This window comes from Meleagris gallopavo, chromosome 4, assembly GCF_905368555.1.
Source record: "Meleagris gallopavo chromosome 4, MGAL_WU_HG_1.1, whole genome shotgun sequence".
Lineage (NCBI taxonomy): Eukaryota > Metazoa > Chordata > Aves > Galliformes > Phasianidae > Meleagris > Meleagris gallopavo.
Window position 1 is genome coordinate 50,628,501 of NC_139407.1, and position 19,523 is coordinate 50,648,023.

Here is a 19,523-nt window from a genome sequence, read left to right on the forward strand (position 1 = left end):
GAAAATTAGGTAAAAAATAAACGTAAGCACATGTAAAGATCCCAATTAGGCAATGTGATAATTATCTAAAAAATCAATATATTGCATTTTAGAAGTAAACAGACATTTTGTACACAAAAATACTACATATGTAAAATCAAAACCTATAAATGAATTTGTGAAGTTGATATGCTCATAAATAAGGATATTATGATATCTCAGGGATGGAAACCTCAGTTTCAGATTATTTTTCCGTGGCGCAAGCCTAAATTAAGGCTAATGTTACACACTGAGGATCTTTGTCACTGGCAATGACTTTAAATTTCAGTGTTCACCTGTGTTGTCTAACCAATCAGTTTTAACTTAAGAGTTGTGGATGAAAGACAAACTTGATGAAATGCCTGTATTTCTTTATTAGATATTTTAAAATATTTCAGTATCCTAATATTTCATTTATAATACTCTTTTTTTTGTTTAATTTTACATTTTTTTAAATTTCAATTTACATCTACCCTTAATAACAAATAAAAAATAAATAAAAAGCAAAAAAAAACCCAAAAAAAAAACAAAAAAAAAACCTTTAGTGTTTTCTTAAACATTTTTAGAGTAATTTGTTTAAGTAATAGAGTTTTTACTTTTGTCATTTTTCATAACCTTGCAGAAATCTAAACATTAGCCTATAGAAACAGACCTACATTTTACAACAAATGTCCAGATATTAATTGGCATATCTTTACATATTATAGGTAAACTAAATAGTCTCACTTTTATAGCATGTAACTCTGCAAATTTCAATTCCATGCTGTAACTCACAAAATTAAGTAAAGTCTCAGCAATACTAGCAATATCTTACATTTCTTTTTAGAAGACAGGGCCAAGAATATGCTCTGTCATTCATGACCATGCCTTACAGTTCCCACCGTTTATTATTAGGATGCTGTCTGCCACCTTGTCATGTAGAAACAGTTTCAGATTGTACTGCTTATAAGATTTCCAATCTGTCATTCTGAGATGAATGTGTAAATTAGAGACTAAAATTGTTGTTCTAATATATTCATATCAGAAGAAAGTGAAGTTTGGTATAAGCTTAGATTTATTTTCTTTAGGAAACAAAATCCTGAGTTTTAAACTGAGTTCGTTAGTAAAGTTCCCTTGAAGTTGTTAGGAAAAAAATAAGGACCAAAGCTCTTTTCCCTGCTCCTTTGTCTTTCTTACTTTTTCTTTGCTCCTCTCTCATTTTCCTTTCCTCTTTTTCCTTTTCTCTTTTCTCCTTTTCCTTTCTTACCTTTTGTTTCCCTTTCTCCTTTTCCTGTTTTCTTTCTCTTTTCTCTTTGTTACTTACTCTTTCCATATGTGAGAAAGAACCAGTTGAAACAAGAAAACATTTATTGATTAAAAGGAATTATGCCAAAACCATGAATAAACATTACACTTTGGAAATAGGCGTTAACTCTGCATGATAGTCCATGACACTGAAAGACTGATAGATTATTTAATCAATAGAATCCATCATTTGGTCAAAAAAGTAATGTCCTACTCATTAATTCATGGTACTTATTCTAGTAACATTCATCGCAATTTTCCTATTAGCTATTAATGTACATCAAAAGGATTAAAATAAGATTTGCACTGTAACTCAGCACTGATTAACTGGACTATCATTTTAAAGTACTACAGGAATTATATAAAGTAGTTGTCTTTTGCTTTCAGCTATGTTTAATTTATGCTTATTACAGTTTCCAAGGATACATTTTTTTTTTTTTTGCTGCATATGCAAATGTTATGATCATCTGTTATTTAATAAATCCAAATAAATCTTTTGACACTGAAATATTCAAATGAAACAAATAGGATTCATGCACAAATAATACATATTTTTTTTTAAGGGAGAAAAATGCTCCTTCATTCCTGTTAATTTGTAGCGAATAAAAATAAATACAAATACTATCGCAATGTTCAGAGGAAACAACAGCTGAAGTTAAAACAGACAAGCAACCCAACAATTCCAAGAAGAAAAAACAAAAACAAAACAAAAACAAACAAAAAAACAAAGTTAAATTGTTAATGCACAATGTCAAATAATCGCATCTTCTTTACAAAAAATACACAGAGACACCTATTAATCAGCAAAAATTCCTACACCTACATGTCCCTGAAATGCCAAACAGACTGATAGTCATTCTGGTATGTACTACAGTCCCAGACAAAGGAGAGCTATCCTGTATGTATATTTCTAATATATTTCCATTTTCTACATTCACAAGGGTCTAATAATATCTTGTCAAGTGACATTCATGCGTTTCCCCTCTTGATTGTTTGCAGGTTAGTATGTGAAGACAGCTTTTTTTCCTTGGAAGAATGATTTGTGGATAGTCTAGGAGAGCATTCAGTAGGCTAGAAGAAGAAGCAAGAAATGGTTTTGGTGCTTTTACAGTTCATGAGATTCAGTAATTTCTGCCTAGTGGGATTAAAAATCAAGTGAGACTAGTCGCTGCTACATGGATCAAGCAAATAGAGTTAATTAGGTGTTGGATGGGTTCCAGCTATATATTTTAGAAGGAAAAAATTCTCTGGATATGTTACTGTTGACAGCCATAAAGGCTTAGCATTGTTCAAAGCATAAGTATTTTCTTTATACTTTATTCATTAGATTGTTGTGGAAGAGATAGAGTGAGCTTCATCATCTATTTGGAATAGAAAACTAGAATTTTCATAAGGTAAGTTCTTTAAATGGTTCATTTCACTGTTTATACAAGGAGAGATGGTGCATTACTTCTGACATTTTGCTCATGAAAAAAGAAAAAAAATAGGCATAAAAGTTTGCAGGGAAAAGATTAACCTATATCAAAGTGATTTAAACATGAAAAAAAGTGGCTATGCAACATTCATTTAAGCTAATCTTTTAGCAAGAATGTTTTATGCTTAGCTAATTCTGCTTTTTGGGGCTAGATGGTGACTTAACTGCAGTGTAAATTCTGATTACTTTGGAACACTATTTTGGTATTTTAAATGAAATCAAAAGAGCACGGATGGCTCTAAAATAACACTGCATTTGGACACAAGCTGCTCTTCTTCTGAGAAAGTTCAATTACTTAAAGAGGAGATCTATTACAAATATCAAATGGGAAAAGGAAGATCTTTTATGAATTATTTTTGAAGAAAGCTTAAGAATTAGCAATCTCAAAGTACCATATGTAAAAGAAGGTTAGATTGAATAATACTTCTAGAAGTATGTAAGAATTGCAATGATTCCAAATCACACAAACAATATAAAACTTTTTTCAGTTAATGTTTATAGTGCCGATAGGCAAATGAATCTTAAAAGAAAATCCAAACTCTTGATTTTTGTTTTGGATTAGCAAAATTAAAAAAAAATTCATAACACCATGAAAAGTACTAAACATCTATATTATATATATTATTATATTATATTATAAATTAAATGTGAAATTAATAAAACACCCATAGAGAGCATTCTATTTGGGAACATTACAAATTGTATCTTTTTGGAGATATTTGCTACATATAATGTCTTCAGCAGTTCTGAACATAATGCCTACTATTTTTTTTGTATCTGATGAGAACGTAATGACCAAGATGCCCAACTCAAAAACAGTGTCATCAAAGAAGAAATTGAAAGTCTGTGCTATTTAACTGCATAATCTATGCTATCTTCTGACTAAGTTTGAATATCAAAAGAAAGTTGAAGTCTTTTTAAAGTTTTCAAAATGATTAAGCCTGGATAGACAACTTGAAAATAAGGGCTATTTATGACTAAGAGCACTGGCATGCAAAATTGCTACTTTTGTTGAGTTACGAGAGTATGACATCATGTGTCTCATAGTGCTCTCATACTTGTTCTTTTTTAATCCTTGACTGAATGCAACTGAAAAGCAGAATGTTATTTATTCTGATGCTGTTATGCAAATTATAACTCAGATTTTATTTTAAGTATAAACACATTTTCCTCTTACTCAAAACCAACCTCAACCATTCTATGGTTTTCTGAAATGTAGAAGGAGATAGTGGCTATTGATATTGATAAACAGATTTTATTCTTTAAAAGTGTTTGTGGATGGACATGTAAAATAAAAAAAAAAGTAGTTATCACTGTTTATGCAGGTAGGACGTGTACTTAAAATATTCTTTGATTGCCTAGATACAAATAGGGATATGTTTAGAAAGAGAAAACATACTATGAATCTGCATATAAGCACCACACATCTTCACTGGATTTTATATACGTATCACCACCTCATATAAATGGTTTGTTTCATAATATAAGATCATGACAGGTGAAACTTTCTAGCTGCCAAAATAAAAGTGCAAATTATTAGAATTTCATAAGATTAACTTGGTTCGATTTAATTATTTTGTATTGTGTTATTTGACAATTGAAGTCATAATGAGTGATTTTATATTTAAAATGAATGCCTTGTAATTAGGCAGCATATGTTATATAATTTAGGCTAAGAGGAAGATATTTTTACTATTGTCCACTGCTTCAACTCTATTTTATTTTTTGCTTCATTTGCATTTTAAGTTAAGGGAAATCATAGGTAACAGTGACTAATGCCAGTGTAGATAAAAACTTTTAATAATAAAATATATGTAAAAAGTCTTTGTTATTCAGAGTATTTCAGATTGTTAAATATAAGACTGTTTCCCCAAGTTCAAGACCATTTATTTGCACTCCAAAGGATGTGACATATTATTCAACTGTACCTCAGTTAAGAGACCAGAATAAATTGTTGTATTTTGCTGCTGAAAATTAAACCCCTTAATGTACTTTAATTTCTATTTTTTAAAATGTTAGCTTAAAAGTATAAGCCAACTCCAAACTCGGAAGAATGATTAAGCATAAAATTCACATAAATATTGTCTGAATAGTTAAAGCACATCTGTTTCAAATGAAAAATGTTAGAGCAGTACATCATTATGTATAGTCAACTCATCAGACATCCTGGTAGCTTTGCATTTGATAGTAGAATAGAATAGAATGTGAACCCTATTTCTCATGGTCTGGATACATGGATACTTTATAATCTTTTACTGTAATTATAATATAGTTTTCAAACTTTTGTACTACATATAAAATATCAGTTCACATACCTGCACGAAACGTTGAAAATGAAGTAAATACCATTTTTATTGCAGTACTGCTTTCTGAAAGTAGTTCAATACAGCTGTCTCTGACAGATATTCTTTAGAGGGTGAATAGGACCCTGTAATAAATGGCAGCAACAAACAGAAGAAACAGGTTTCCCATGTAGATGTCTGTAGGAAGCAGAAGCAAACTCCGGCAAAGATCATAGTCAAGTAGTGCTGCTTCACAGGGATTGACCCTGAAAGTAGATTATTTTTCCTTTCTTTTTTTTTTTTTTTTGTTTGTTTGTTGTGGAGTTGTTTGTGTGTTTTGTTTGTTTGCTATTTTGTCAGTTGCTGGCAAAGATCTGTGCCAGGAAGAACTCGGAAACGCTGTAAGAGAAAATAAGCACTCTGACTAAATGTACAGATGGATAGGTGCCAGCATGTGCATACTTTCTGAGGATTGAGGGAACTACTGTGCTGGCACATAACAACATAGCTTCACACTAAAAACATTTACAGAGAAAAGGGAAAAAAGCCAAGATAGCAAAAATATTATAAAGGCGGTTTGCCAATGATTTTAATATGATTTAATTTGCTAATTGAGGAAAATGCTTGTGAAATCTACCCAGCTTGAACATGCTACTGAATCTTAAAAGTACTGTAGAAAAGGGGAACATCTGTTTGAGCCATATTTGAATCACCAGTGCTATGTACTTGAACTGAATTTCAGATTTCAGATTTTCTACGTACTTCTGGATAAGCAAATTTTAGGCATATACTGATAAACATGCAGGATGTGTTACTTATTTAATTGTGCATTTGATAGCGTTTTTGCACAGTGTTGTTTCTTCTCTTACTTGCTTCCAGGATACTGGGTGAGATCCAGGCATTTTGAAATCAGTCAGGAAACAAAGTATCATATGTCAACAAATTCAGAAATTTCTACCTGTTTTCACACCTGCTGGTGACAACCAGCTACAGACTAAGTGTGCAGAAAAGAAAAAAAGGAGGCACATGATACTGCAGTGTACTGCTACGGTGTTGAAAGTTCAGCCATATATTTTTGTAAGAATGTTCTAAGTATATATTATATATATATAGAAAGAAAGGTTTACCCTTTCCTATCTTTCTGTCGCTGTGCACTTCTGAGAAGAGTCTGTCTCCATCTTCTGTGAATCTTCCAGGAAGCTGGTTACAGGCAGCAGTGAGGTCACCTCTTAGCTTTCTCTCTCTGAGACTGAACAAACCCAGTTTCCCAGCCTCTCCCTACACACCCTATGCTCCAGCCCTCACCTATCCTGGTGACCTCTTCTGGACTCACTCCAGCATGTAAATATCTTTTTTGTTTTGCATGTGTTTTTTGAATATTGTCTCATAAGTGCCTAATGAAGGGAAGGATAACTGGTTCTACTGGCTACACTCATGCTGACGTAGTCCATGATGCATTGGACTGCCATTGCTACAAGGGCATGCTGCTAATTTATGTTTAATTTATTTTCCATCAAGGCAACCAGATGCATTTTTGCAGAACTGCTTCCTACACAGTCATTGTCATGTTCACTTTCTTTGCTGTCATCAGCTCCAGTTAAGAGTTTGTTTTCCTCATTCCATTCCTACGTGAGTGGGGAATGTCTTTACACTCCTTCCTTGTAGCCTGTCCCTGTTTCCATCATCTGTGCACTTCAGCCTACAGCATGCTGCTTAAATCCTTGATGAGCAGAATTTTTGCTTATTCTTCAGCAAAAGCAAATATCTCCTATTGCAGAAAAAGAAGATAAACTTCAGTACTTTGGGATCAAGGTGGAATATCTGAGTGGAAAAACTGAACTGTCTTTTCCATGAGGAACAAAGTTGAAAGTATGTGTTTTCAGATAAGTTACAGCTGTTCAAGACCAGTTCCACGGTAGAGATACACATTCACGCACTTAAATGTTATGCTGCTAATTTTTATTGAGAGTTTCTAAAATCTTTCTGCTTGATACATTCACAGACATTTAACATGATTTATTTTATTGGCTTTTCTACCTGTGATCATATTTTCTAGGGAAATGGTAGTCTTCACTTTTTAATACAGTTTCCTTCCTCTTTGTTCTTCTAAAATAACAAAGCAGAACTCTATGTATACTGCTCTGATGTTGAATGTATTCTCTTATTATCTGTAATATTCACTGCTCATGTTTCTGTTCTGAATTAACATTTTGCTCAGATTTTATCACTTGAGGCTGGCTCAGTTGTTAAAAATATCTTCAGAAATTTTATTCATCAGTGTCATATTGTGTGCATCTCAGTTTGTATAATTTAAACTAGCACATGAAAAAAATTATTAATCATGTACAATTTTTTAGTTGTACTTTTATATGAACATAAATATATAGATGTGTATTACAGTATTTTTTTTATCTGTATTACTTAGAACAGCATTACATCCATATATTTTTGCGTGTACCAGGAGCTATCTCATCAAGCTAATAATTAGGCAGTAGGAATAAACACCTGTCTCCATGGCCTGGAGCTCCCATTTTTTATTCAAATTTATGCCAGAGATGTTTTGCATATATACATCCCTTTTGAAAATGAAAGTGGATTGACTATAATTCATATATTAGAGAAAAACCTAGAGTACAAGGTGCTTCTTCTCTCTCTTACTGTAACTTTTGATGGTTGAAGATTCTAAAAGTGGAGGGATGTGGAGAAAAGAACGGAACATGTACGTATAAATCAGAGACTGGAAGTGATAAGAATATGTTTGATTTGAATGTTCTAAAGCACTTACAGGACTGACTATAGTATATTTGACTCACATTCAATTTTTAGGGTGCATATTTCTCAAGAAGAAATGTCAGTATATGCTATTTTTATAATTAGCTCTATTGGTATTTTTATTTCTAATAGGTAAATAAAAATGGAAAGAATATCCATATTCTTGTATTTGAAATACAAACAACTGACTTAAAAATGTAAAAGTCTTTTCTGACATGAAAAAAGAGATATTAATTTTCTATTGCAGTGTTGCCTGGAGAAATACAAGTACTTAATTAAATATCTAAGATAAATACAACAATGATTCAATGTGCAAAAGCCAGGAGAATGAAAAGCTAATGTTTCTTCTGCAAAATTAATGAACTTAAAACTTTATTCTTTTGTTTGGGATACTTTTGACTTAAGTGGCAAATCTCTATTTTTTTGTTTATTTAATCGATTCATTATTTGTTACACTAAGAGAAATAGTTATAACATAGATCCACTAGTAAACAAAGTAAGATATTTTTGCCCAGGGCATTGCCTTCTGGTTGCCTTTATAATATAACCGTATCTGTGCTAATATTCTATCCTAATATTGGACTCTTAAGCCCAACAGGAATGCTGAAAACCAACCTAATAATTTTACATTCGCTTATTACATCTAATAAACTCTACCTCTCAGAGAAAGGCGATCTACTTTGCTTCATTAAAGCTGGATTTTATGAGTGGATAGTTAGTAAAGTATGTTAAAGAGACTTTACATTTTATATGGTTATTCAGTAATTAACATCTTAATTTTAGCTTTGAAATTTTTATTCTCAGTTGGAGATGGGCAATTCTATCAGAAACTCCCTTTACTCCAAGAATTCTTTTTTGCTAAAGATGAAGGTTAACCTGCACTTCAGAATAGTACTCCTGGCAGCCCCATCAAGGACAGATAATTATTTTTTCCTGATTTTTTCCTGATTTCCACATTTGCTTGCAGTTCATATGGACTGTATTTTTGTCCAAATGTGTACTAGGACTGAACTTCTTAGTGATGTATGCAGAAGATACTCTCTGTATCCTTCCTTCTCGATGGGGAACAACATGAGTGGTGACAAACATACACAAGTATTAAATCTTCTATATTTCCTGTAACAGGCAAGGAAAAATACATTTTACCAAATAAATGTTAATATTTTCTTAGCAATGGTAAGGGTAGAAGGCAAAGGAAAAGAGGGCAGAAAATGAAACGTCAACAAGAGAACTAAGTGGTGAGTAAGGTTAATGCCAGAGATTCCTTACAAGCATATATATTTCTTTGTCTAAAAGGTTGAATAAGGATAGGTAGCACAAGTGAAATAAAAGGCAAAATGCACAAAGAGTATTATTACTGTTACTCTAATGGATTGTAAAGAAACAGAGAGCAGTATTATACTGTTTTGTCATAATTTTATGCATAACATAGTTTTGGGTGCTTTTTTTTATGTGCATAGCAGTGCAACAATTTTCCAGGTCAAGACACTTTTTTTCTCTATACTAAACATCTTTTTGTGGATCAGTTTATTGTTTTTGCGGTTATTCAAATTCAAGTAGGATTTTCTTTTCTTAGTGATACTGAGTGGCTCAGTTGTTATTCCCAAGATCAGAGTTTGCAGTTTTCACTAATCTCCCACACCTTGTGCTTTGAATTATTCCTTTGCATTTACTTCTCTTTCACATATATACCTTTGCAAAATTTCAGTCTACTGTGCTGAATATGGAAATGTTTTGCTTTTTCTTCATTATCTATTCACTATAAAAGTTGTGTATGAGTGTATATAGACATAGAGATTTTGTTCCTTTCATCTTTTTCTGTGTTAGGATTCTTTTATTACCTTTTTAATAAAAATACAATGCAGTACAATACTTACAAGTACTAATTTAATTTTCCATTTCTATCAAGGATATTCCTTTACCTAAATACCTGTATATACGTAAACAAATGTGTGAAGTCTTATTCTAGAATACCTCTGAGATTAATGAAAACGTGATAATAAGCAGAAGTTCTGTAATAAAATGATGTCTTTTTGAAACTGTTACAGAATCTTTCTCAGACTCAATAAAAATATAATGTTAATTCTGAAATCCTAAAATGTCTTCTGAGTACCACTTTTGCTGAACTTTAACCTGATTTAATAAGGGAAGAAAAAAAATACCGTTTCAGTAGAACATCAAAATACAAACATGTAACTTGAGTCTGTTTAATTTTTTCCACATGGAGAATTAGGGACACACCTTTGCTTCATAAGCACTTCCAAGTCAGATGCCATTTTGTCAGTGCCCCTCCGCTGCCATCTGTCATATGGAAATAAAATGTAAGGGAATACTAGTGGAAGGGTTGAGCTCTACTGCCACACCACCAACATCTGCCCCTGACATTGACCAACATAATAAAATAGGAGGCACTGCTTTCTGAGCAGCTCTCATACAAATTCTCTATGGCTCTGTTAGCTCATTTTGGGACCATGAATTAACTTCTGTTAGTTCCAGTGAAGATTCTTTCATTTGTTTATTTCTTTAATAAAAAAGTAAAAAAGCTCTGGAACAGTTTGCACAGTTCTGGTCTTTTCCAGGCACCACAGCATTTTAAGTTAAAGGGTTTGAAACTGCAGTTTCCTTCTGCAGTCCCTTTGCTGAAGATTCATTGAAGCTAATCCAACCTAGGAGGACAGTAGTTCTTACAGTCAGAAAATTGTGGTTCATCTGTGAAACATAAGATGGCTCTCTCCTAACTCCTGTGCGTGTTTTCCTTTGTGTGACAGTGAAGTGGGCATCTGAACGTGCATTTGGTAAGAAATGGTTTATTTGTTACTGATGAATCAGTGTATTTCCATATGACTTTGTCCTACAGATTATTTTGGGTTGTTTATGAAATATCACTTACGGTTTCAGTAAAACTGTATTACTTTCTGTTCAACCATCCTATTTTATTCTTGATACTTTGTCATTATGAAAGCCCAAAGTTTTAATGAAATTCCTATGCCATTGTTCAAGAAGGGAATCTAGGCTTGGTTTATTAGGAATATGGACGAAATATTTCATGTTTCACTTGGTCATACACAATGCCAATAAACCTACAGTTCCTGGTTTTATGTCAGGTGGGCAGTAGTTTCAAGGTATTTAAAGGTACTATGCAGTGAAATAACAAACTGTCAGAAAAATAAAATTCGTAAACAATATTAGTAACAGAGGAGTCTAGAAAATGGAGTTTTGCCTATAAATTATTTGATTTTAAGTGGTGAAAGAGTGGAAATCATAATAATACAGTATTTTATGTTTTGCTTTGCATGAGATTTATAGAGAACAAATGGAACATAGTAAGGAAATAGCAGATCTCTCTGTGGGTACTTCATAAGTGGTGGGATGAATCTTCCTCACTGATGCCATGTGAACTTTTTCCCCCTCTACGATATTCATATGAACAGCAGGAATGTATTTAATTTCACGAATACTATAATGGCTAATTATAAATGACAATAAGTGATTAATATATACCTGACCTAACAAATTCTGTTTAAAAGGTTAACCATCAGTGGTTCAAATTCTAGCTTTTGAGAAGTCCCTTAATTCTTTTCAGTACTCGTACATTACACTGGAAACATTGTCTAAAAATTAAATAATGAGGCTTCTAAAACATATGAAAAAGAGAGTGAGATTATGCAAAAAGACATTTTGTACTCTCAGCTTTCAATCCTTATCAGTTTTAAAGTCTCTATTTATCTGCAATTAGACCCACAAGTAGCATGACTGACCATGTTTGCTTCTGGTTATTGTCTCAGTTTGTCTGTTAACTCTGTGCTTCTGCATGTTTCTTTCCACTTATCCTTATTTTAACAAATAAGGATAAGATATCTTTAATCATATCTTACAAAAATAAACTTCCTTCATCAAGGTTTGCTTTCCTTTTTTGCTTCCCTTATTGTTGGTCAGATTTGTGTTTCTGTCTTGCTTATGACTTCCCTCTTTTCTTATTATCTCCTTTGAATTAAAAATGCTCTCAATGCCCTTGTTAAGTTACAGAAATGAAGGATGGAGCAAATGCTCTCTCCTTCTACATAGTCTTAGACTTAGAGTCTCAAAATCTTCTCTTCAGAATCACAGAATCCTAGGGGTTGGAAGTGACCTCTGGAGATCACCTAGTCCAGCGTCCTGCTGAAGCAGGTTCCCTAGGGCAGGCTGTACAGGAAAACATCCAGCCGGATTTAGAGTATCTCCAGAGAGAGACTCCACAGTCTCTCTGGGCTGCCTGTTCCAATGCTCTGTCACCAACAAAGTAAAGAAGTTTTTTTCTCATCTTCCCCTTAGCAGAAACAGTGTACAAGCAAGTGTACAATTACGGAATGGCTGAAGTTGGAAAACATTTCTGGAAATCATCTGGTACAACTCCCTGCTAAAAAAGGGTCAGATTTTGCATATCTTCAAAAATGGAAACTACCTGGATAAGCTGTTCCAGTTCTCAGCCGTACTCACTGTATATTTTTTCAGATTGGTAATAGAAGAAAGGTTTCTTGTGTTTTTTTTTTTTTTTTTTTTTTTTTGTTGGTTGGTTGGTTGGTTTTTGTTTGCTTGTTTGTTTCTTGGGGCATATAGAATTTAATTCATATTATTTGGATAGACTGGATTTAAAGCTAAGAGAAATTAAATGGCATATTTAAAAATCCGGAGGATCTGATATAACATCTATTATCATATGCAGGTGATCCTCAAAGAAGCTTATATTGTAAGGTTGTATTATAAGCAAGGGATTTGACTTCAACATATCTCTAAACAAATAGAGCTACAAGAAAAATCATGCAACACAGAAATACATTTGCAAACAAGAACATGTACTTTATGTTCTACCTACAGGAAAAGCTTTTAGCAAATCAGCCAATCTCAAGACACATAAAACTTCGCTAGAATGCACTCTTACTTGTAAATCATAGCCCTGAGGTTTATTTTTTTAATTCCATGCAGGTGTTTAAACTCACAGTTTGATAGTAGAAAATCTTTACTTTCACTTCCATTAAGCCAGACATATTTGTAATAGTTATAGTTACAGTAATGATAATGTGAAAATTATTGATAAATTCGTAGTCTTATTTCATGGAAGGACAATATTTATGTTTTACAGTCTCAATTCATTTTTCAGATTGCTTAGGAATGTGATCTGCCATTATTTTTTTAAACATACTTTTTCATTTTCATTTGTAATTATGCCATATTTGTGCTGGAAAATAGGTGTTTTGTTTTCATAAGATTCAGTAGGAAATTACCAGTAAAGAGCAGAGATCAGGAACATGAGTGTATTTTGGTAACATGTACAATCTCAAAACAGTTAAGATATCTTTGTGTCACTGTCTTTGAAGGGTAATTAAAACTGGAAGATACTTTCTCTTGCTAGTCAAACCAAAATTAGATTAAATCCAACTTGAAATCGTGAGCAAAATACAGGTAGAACTACCTTGATATATAATATAATAGCTTCTAAAAATATTATTAGATGTTCCTTGATTGCAAGTAGAACTCATATATGAAGGGGAGACATCTAACCCTGAAACAAATGAAACAATCTAAATTCTAGAAAAACTGGGAATGTTTCAAACATCAGGCTTCAGGAATTCCAGATTTTATTCCCTATTCTAGTAGATCAGACGTTTTCAATAAATCCAGCACTGTTCCTAAAACTTTGTTTACAGGGAAAACTATGCTACACAGAGAAACTAAACTGTTTTTTGTAAGCCAACCGAAGAAAACATTTTGTGAAACAGCAGGGTATTGGTCTTCACTGCTCATCAGAAAAGAATCTTTTCCTTCAGGTTAAGTGTTTGGTCCTTGAGAAAAATTATCTTGGAACCTGATAAGACCATCTGTGCTCTTAGTTCTGTTTCCTCTGTCCTCTTATAATGTTTTTGATGTCAGCTTGTTAAATATGGAAATATTATTTTAAAAACAGTAAAAATATAATAGCTCATGTGCCCATAGTCATGTGTAGCATAGCAACTCAGTAAATGTAGTACTGCATTAAGCTAGCAGTGTAGGCCACAAGACTTATCAAACTTCTTTAGAACTTGTCCTGCCCTGTCTGGAGCTGTCTTTCATAATATTTATCTGTAATGAAAATTTTCTAAGAATCATTTGACAATTATTTACCTGCTTTAGGTGTTAAGCAACAGAGTAATATCTATTGTTGTGAATAACTTTCAACCAGTAGTTAGTACTGTCGAGTATTTCTTCTTTATGGAATTAACTTCATCTATTTCCCTTCAATATTATGCAGCATAGTTGAGTATTATCCATGACGTGATAGCAGAAACCTTTAACGATATGCCCAAGATAACACTGGAGTTCCTTGTGGTTGTAAACAACTAACTAATTGGCAATTACTGTTTCTTACAGGGTTGCAAGCTTGGAACCTGGATAAAAACAGTTTTAGAGGTAAGGAAAACCAAAACAAAAAAAAAAAACAACAACAACAAACCAAATATCCATCATATGTAAAACATATAGTATAGGTTAAATTTGCATGGAACTGAATCAGTGAAGAAGCTAAAATATGTGATGTCATGTTTGGTAACATTCTCCAAGTGGACCTAAGAGTAAGGAGGAAGAGGCTGTCAACACTGTAGACCTCCTAGAAAAGGTATTGGGGCACTGATGATTCCTTATGCTCTCTCCCCAACTGTACCTATATAGAACTTCACTTACTATGAAACTCAGGACAGTGGAAAGCTAAGAATAATACATGAGGGAGAGGTATTATTTATAACTGATAGAGGGAGATACCTGATTATCTAACAGATGCTCTACTTAATCACTGTAAATTACTTTTTTATCTGTTATCAAATTATTTTTGTGATTTGCATCTTCATAGTGACAATTTTTTCATTTATATCATAGTTTTATGACTTAAGTAAGTTTTCAAGTGCAGTCTGAAGTAGTCTTGTAATTATGAACTACTTCAGAAAATTAATAGAATGGTCATTGTCTACTTCATTATGGGAGGGTCAGAGGACACCAAATGATTTTTTGTACTACAATATGTGTCATACTTTTATGCTAAACTTTAATATTGTCTATACCATGAAACTCAGGTAAGGGTAATTACATGGCCTCACGTCAAATTTTTACTCTTCACTAACTTTTAAATGCGTTAAGAAATTTTAGGTAGAGAAAATATACATAACGTTACCTTTTTAGCAGATTCCACCTAACCATTTAAAGATTTATTCCAACATAAAGTCTAGAAGATAAGGCAGTTTGTTAATGCTAAACAAAGTTATGTTTAATAATGTGATATCTACCTGTTTAATTTATTATAACATGAAGTTTTCTATGTCTTAGAAGTGACACCTCCTTTAGAAATGTGCTCTATATAAAATAAATAAATAAATAAATGTTTTGCTGAGTGAAGTCTAGAAAACTCTAAGTCTTCCAAATACAAAAAAATGTAAATCAGTATGGAATACATTTCCACACAGATCCTCCCTCCAGAAAATCAACACATCTTTCTTTATAAAAACAACCTGTCTAAATCCAAATTATCTCACTTGAGATAACTAAATGTTTTAAGTTTTCTGCCTTTTAAAGCTAGTCCTACACATGTTATATCTATAAGATCTTAGAAATTATAGGGCCTCTGGATTACTACAACGAGGAAAGGTGCTTATACTTTTTTACTGGCCAGTGAGACTAATGATTACCGAATGTATGTCTCTCAGTATTTAAAGAGTGCTTATAAAACAGAGGGAGATGGCATTTTGCATGGTCTGATACTGATAGGACAAAAGGGAATGTTTTTAAACAAAAAGAGAGATTTAGATTAGATGGTAGAAGGAAATTCTTTGCTCACAGGGAAGAAGTTTAAAAAGGTTGCCCAGAAGCTGTGGATGAGCCATCCCTGGAGGTGTTCAAGGTGAGACTGGGTGGGGCTTGAGCAGCCTGATCCTAGTGGTTGGCAACCCTGCCTTTGACAGGAGGGCTTGAACTAGATAATCTTTAAGCTATCTTCCAAGCCATTTTATGATTCCATGATAATTTAAAGCCTGTGTGAAATATGTGGAAATTAAAAGAAAAAGAAAATACCTGAAATGGTAATCTGGGATATAGTAGCAACATGGAAAAGGATAAGAAGCTTTCTGTAATGTTTTCAAACATTCTTTCCAAGGAGGGTGGCACATGAGAAATTATGTATCAGCCAAGATAATAAAAAATTCAGAAAAGTTTTTCGGTTGAACAGTTTTTAGCACGTTTATTGGACAAATATCTTCCCTCCCTATTTTCATAGCTATAGCTTTTCCTGTGATATTCTCAAATGGAGTATACTCAAATAGAGCAGTTACTACTGCTTTAATTTGATAATAATTTTTATGAAGATCAGAAAGCCTGTATTGTTGCCACTGAAGAATATTTCTCTGAAATAAAATAATTGTACTGTCTCCTGATAGTTAATCAAGTAATGATATTTAACTTGGTTTCCACTAAAGTCTTATCCATCCACTCCGATGCAACACAGATTGCAAAACAGCAGGTATTTTTTTGAATTACAGTACATGCTGTCTCTCTGTTCTGTGAGAATCCATTAAGATCAATTAGTACCTTTATTTCCACAGAGTCTTTCATACCCACTCTCTTTAAGTACTTTGCAGAGATTACTACTGCACATTTCTATGTCACTTATAAATACTTTTTTTGTTTGTTATTATTATTACTTGCTAAATAATTGGAAACAATCTAAAAGATTATATTCTGAATTACCGTGGAGAAAATAACATAACACATTAATTGAAGATATTTAACAAGAGAACATCACAAAGCCTGTTGGTCAAACGGCTTATTCATCCTATCAAAGTACAAGGTGCTGGTGGAAGTATCTGGTTAAAATTTTGTCAACTGTATGACAGGAAGGTGAGGGTGAGTTAAAAAGTTCTCTTTATTTTACTGCCTATTCTGAGTATGAGCTCTTTTTTTTGTTGTTGTTATGGTTCTGGGTTTTCATTGTTGTTTGTTGTTTTTTTTTTTCTATAATATTTCTGATATACTTGATATATAATATTTCTGATATAACTGAATACCCTCGTTTGATAAATGCAGTGAAAAACATTTCTTAGTTTCACTGGCTGTAAATATTTGAATTCTTGCCCTACACTTGGTAAATACTCTCTTCTTCCCAAAAATAGTGTGTCAGACTGAAAAGATTACAGAAAAATTATTTTGTGTATATAGAATTTCAACATTTCTTTCACAGTTTATTCTGTTATGTGTAAAACTTGACACATAGATGATGAAATCACATTAGATACATTAGGAAATTTAGTGAATACACAAGCAAAGATGGGGAAAAAAGTATTCTTTGCCAATAATCTCATAGAACACTGTTTTTTGTTGGTTTTTTTTTCGACTTTTTAACATATTCTGATGAATTCATGAGTATGAACTCAACTAATTAGCATGTATTTTCCATTTGCTTCTTGGTATGCACATGCTCGTAATTTATATTCTGTATTTTTGAGAGTATATTCATGTATCTTATTCTTTCTCATTAGTGTAAGGTTCACAGTTAAGCTACACATCTGTGTCCCATAAATAAGAAGCTTGAATACACATGCTTAAAATGGTGGATGTTGGCACTCATTCTCATCTATAATACACGGAAGTACTGAAATATTCAGATCATATTTAACTTCAATACATTAAGGCAAATACTAAGACAGTTTGTATTAAGGTGATGTATTAAGACAGCATGCCAATTCAAAAATTTCCAATAAAAATTTACTTATATTTACTATTAATTTTTCTAAAATCAGTTGTCCTTACTGCCTTGATTTTTTCAGATTTTGGCTTCGAATTTTGAAAGAGAGAATGAAAATTATATTTTGTTTCTAATAGCCTTGTCTAAGACTTTAGAAGTATTATTGCCACATACGTATATTGGACTAATTTCTTTCTACAGTATATATAATTTTTGAAAATAACACACAGGCATTTCCACACAAATAATTATTGCTCAGAATTTTCACTGAGTTTGATAACATGCATCTTTCAGCCTTCCACTCCCAGCTAAATTCTATATCTTTTCAAGTAGCTGTTTCTGTAAATGGCATGACTGTTAGCTCTGTACCTAAAATTTAAATATATCTTCCATTTGACGTACTCATCTAATCTACAGCAAGTGAAAGGGCCTTCTGATTCATAGTTTAAGAGAGTGTTTAGAGGAAACTATTCTGTTTGTTTGCAAGTAATCAGTGATAAAGAAGGACAGGTAATTTATATTATCTCTGGCAATGGAAAATTGAATATAAAACACTGCAATCTTAATGAAATACATGTGAAAGGCTAAAATATCATAAACATTTTATTGTTTAAATCTTCATTCAGCTCCTGCAGGCACTATAAAAAATTAAGAAGTCTGGTGAGCAGGACAAGAGAGGTGATTACCCCTCTCTGCTTTCACCTCACAAGCTCCCATCTGGAGTGCTGTGTCCAGACTTGAGTTTCCCAGTACAGGAAGGATGTGGAGCTGTTACAGTGGGTCCAGAGAAGGGCTAGAAAGATGGTCAGAGGCTGGAGCACCTCTCCTTTGAAGAAAGATTGAGGGAGCTTATTTAGCCTGGAAAAGGCTAAAGGGAGACCTCTTTGCAGCCTTTTAGAACTTAGAGGTAGCTTATAAACAGGAGAGAGACGAACTTTTTACGTGATCTGATAGCATTAGGATAAGGGAGAATGGTTTTAAACTAAAAGGAGATTTGGATTAAATATTAGGAGGAAAGTTTTTAATCATAGGCTGGAACAACAGGAACAGTTGTCCAGAGAAGCTCTGGATGCCTAATCTCTGGAGGCATTCAAGGCCAGGTCCACAGCAGGCAGGTTGGAATGATATAAGGTCCTTTCCACCCCAAGCCTATCTATGATTTTACTATTTATTTATTTTTCTTTCTTTCAGGCAAGTCAATCAAAATGTAAGTGGTGAAAAATAGGACAAAACTTACAAAAAAAAAAAATCATAAAATATGCCTCACTGAAAGACTGTAACTAATGAAAAATCATTGTTGAAAGAGTAGCTCCAGGAAGTTCTATTGCCTTTAAATTTACTAGTTGTGCAACATACTAAAATTTTGATGTTCTAAGTATTTGCACTGAACTTTCTGAAGTAAAATTTGCAAGATCAATAGAATACTTGGTTTATACTTTGCTTCAAAGACCACTCAAACTTCAGTTTCAGTAAGTAGGAACTTAATCTGGACCATACCTTCGAAGACTGACAGGTTTTAATGTAGACAGAATAACTTCTTCAAACTCTGAAATCAAATGTTAGTAGTTATACATGTCTTTCTGTAAAATTTCTAGAATGAAAGTGAAAGGAAATTAATATTTTGTTTTATATAGTTGTGGAATTAGGTTAATGACCACTTAAAAACGGTCTAAAAGCTACTTTAAAATCATTTGTTAATACTTTACAGGTTAGGTCATTTTATGTAATCTGCAGCTAAATACCTATCTGAGGCAGGAAATTGCAAGGACTAAAATGCAGTCATGCTGTAGGTACAAAATTAGAACATATTGTTCACTGACCCTTGCAATAGATTGATATCTGCTGAAAGAATCGTTCTGAAATAAGATAAAAATGCTGCCACAGAGGAGGGAGGATCACAGCCAGCATTAAGTATAGATGTTTTCAAGATTTCAGAGTCATTTAGGGCAGTCTGCTG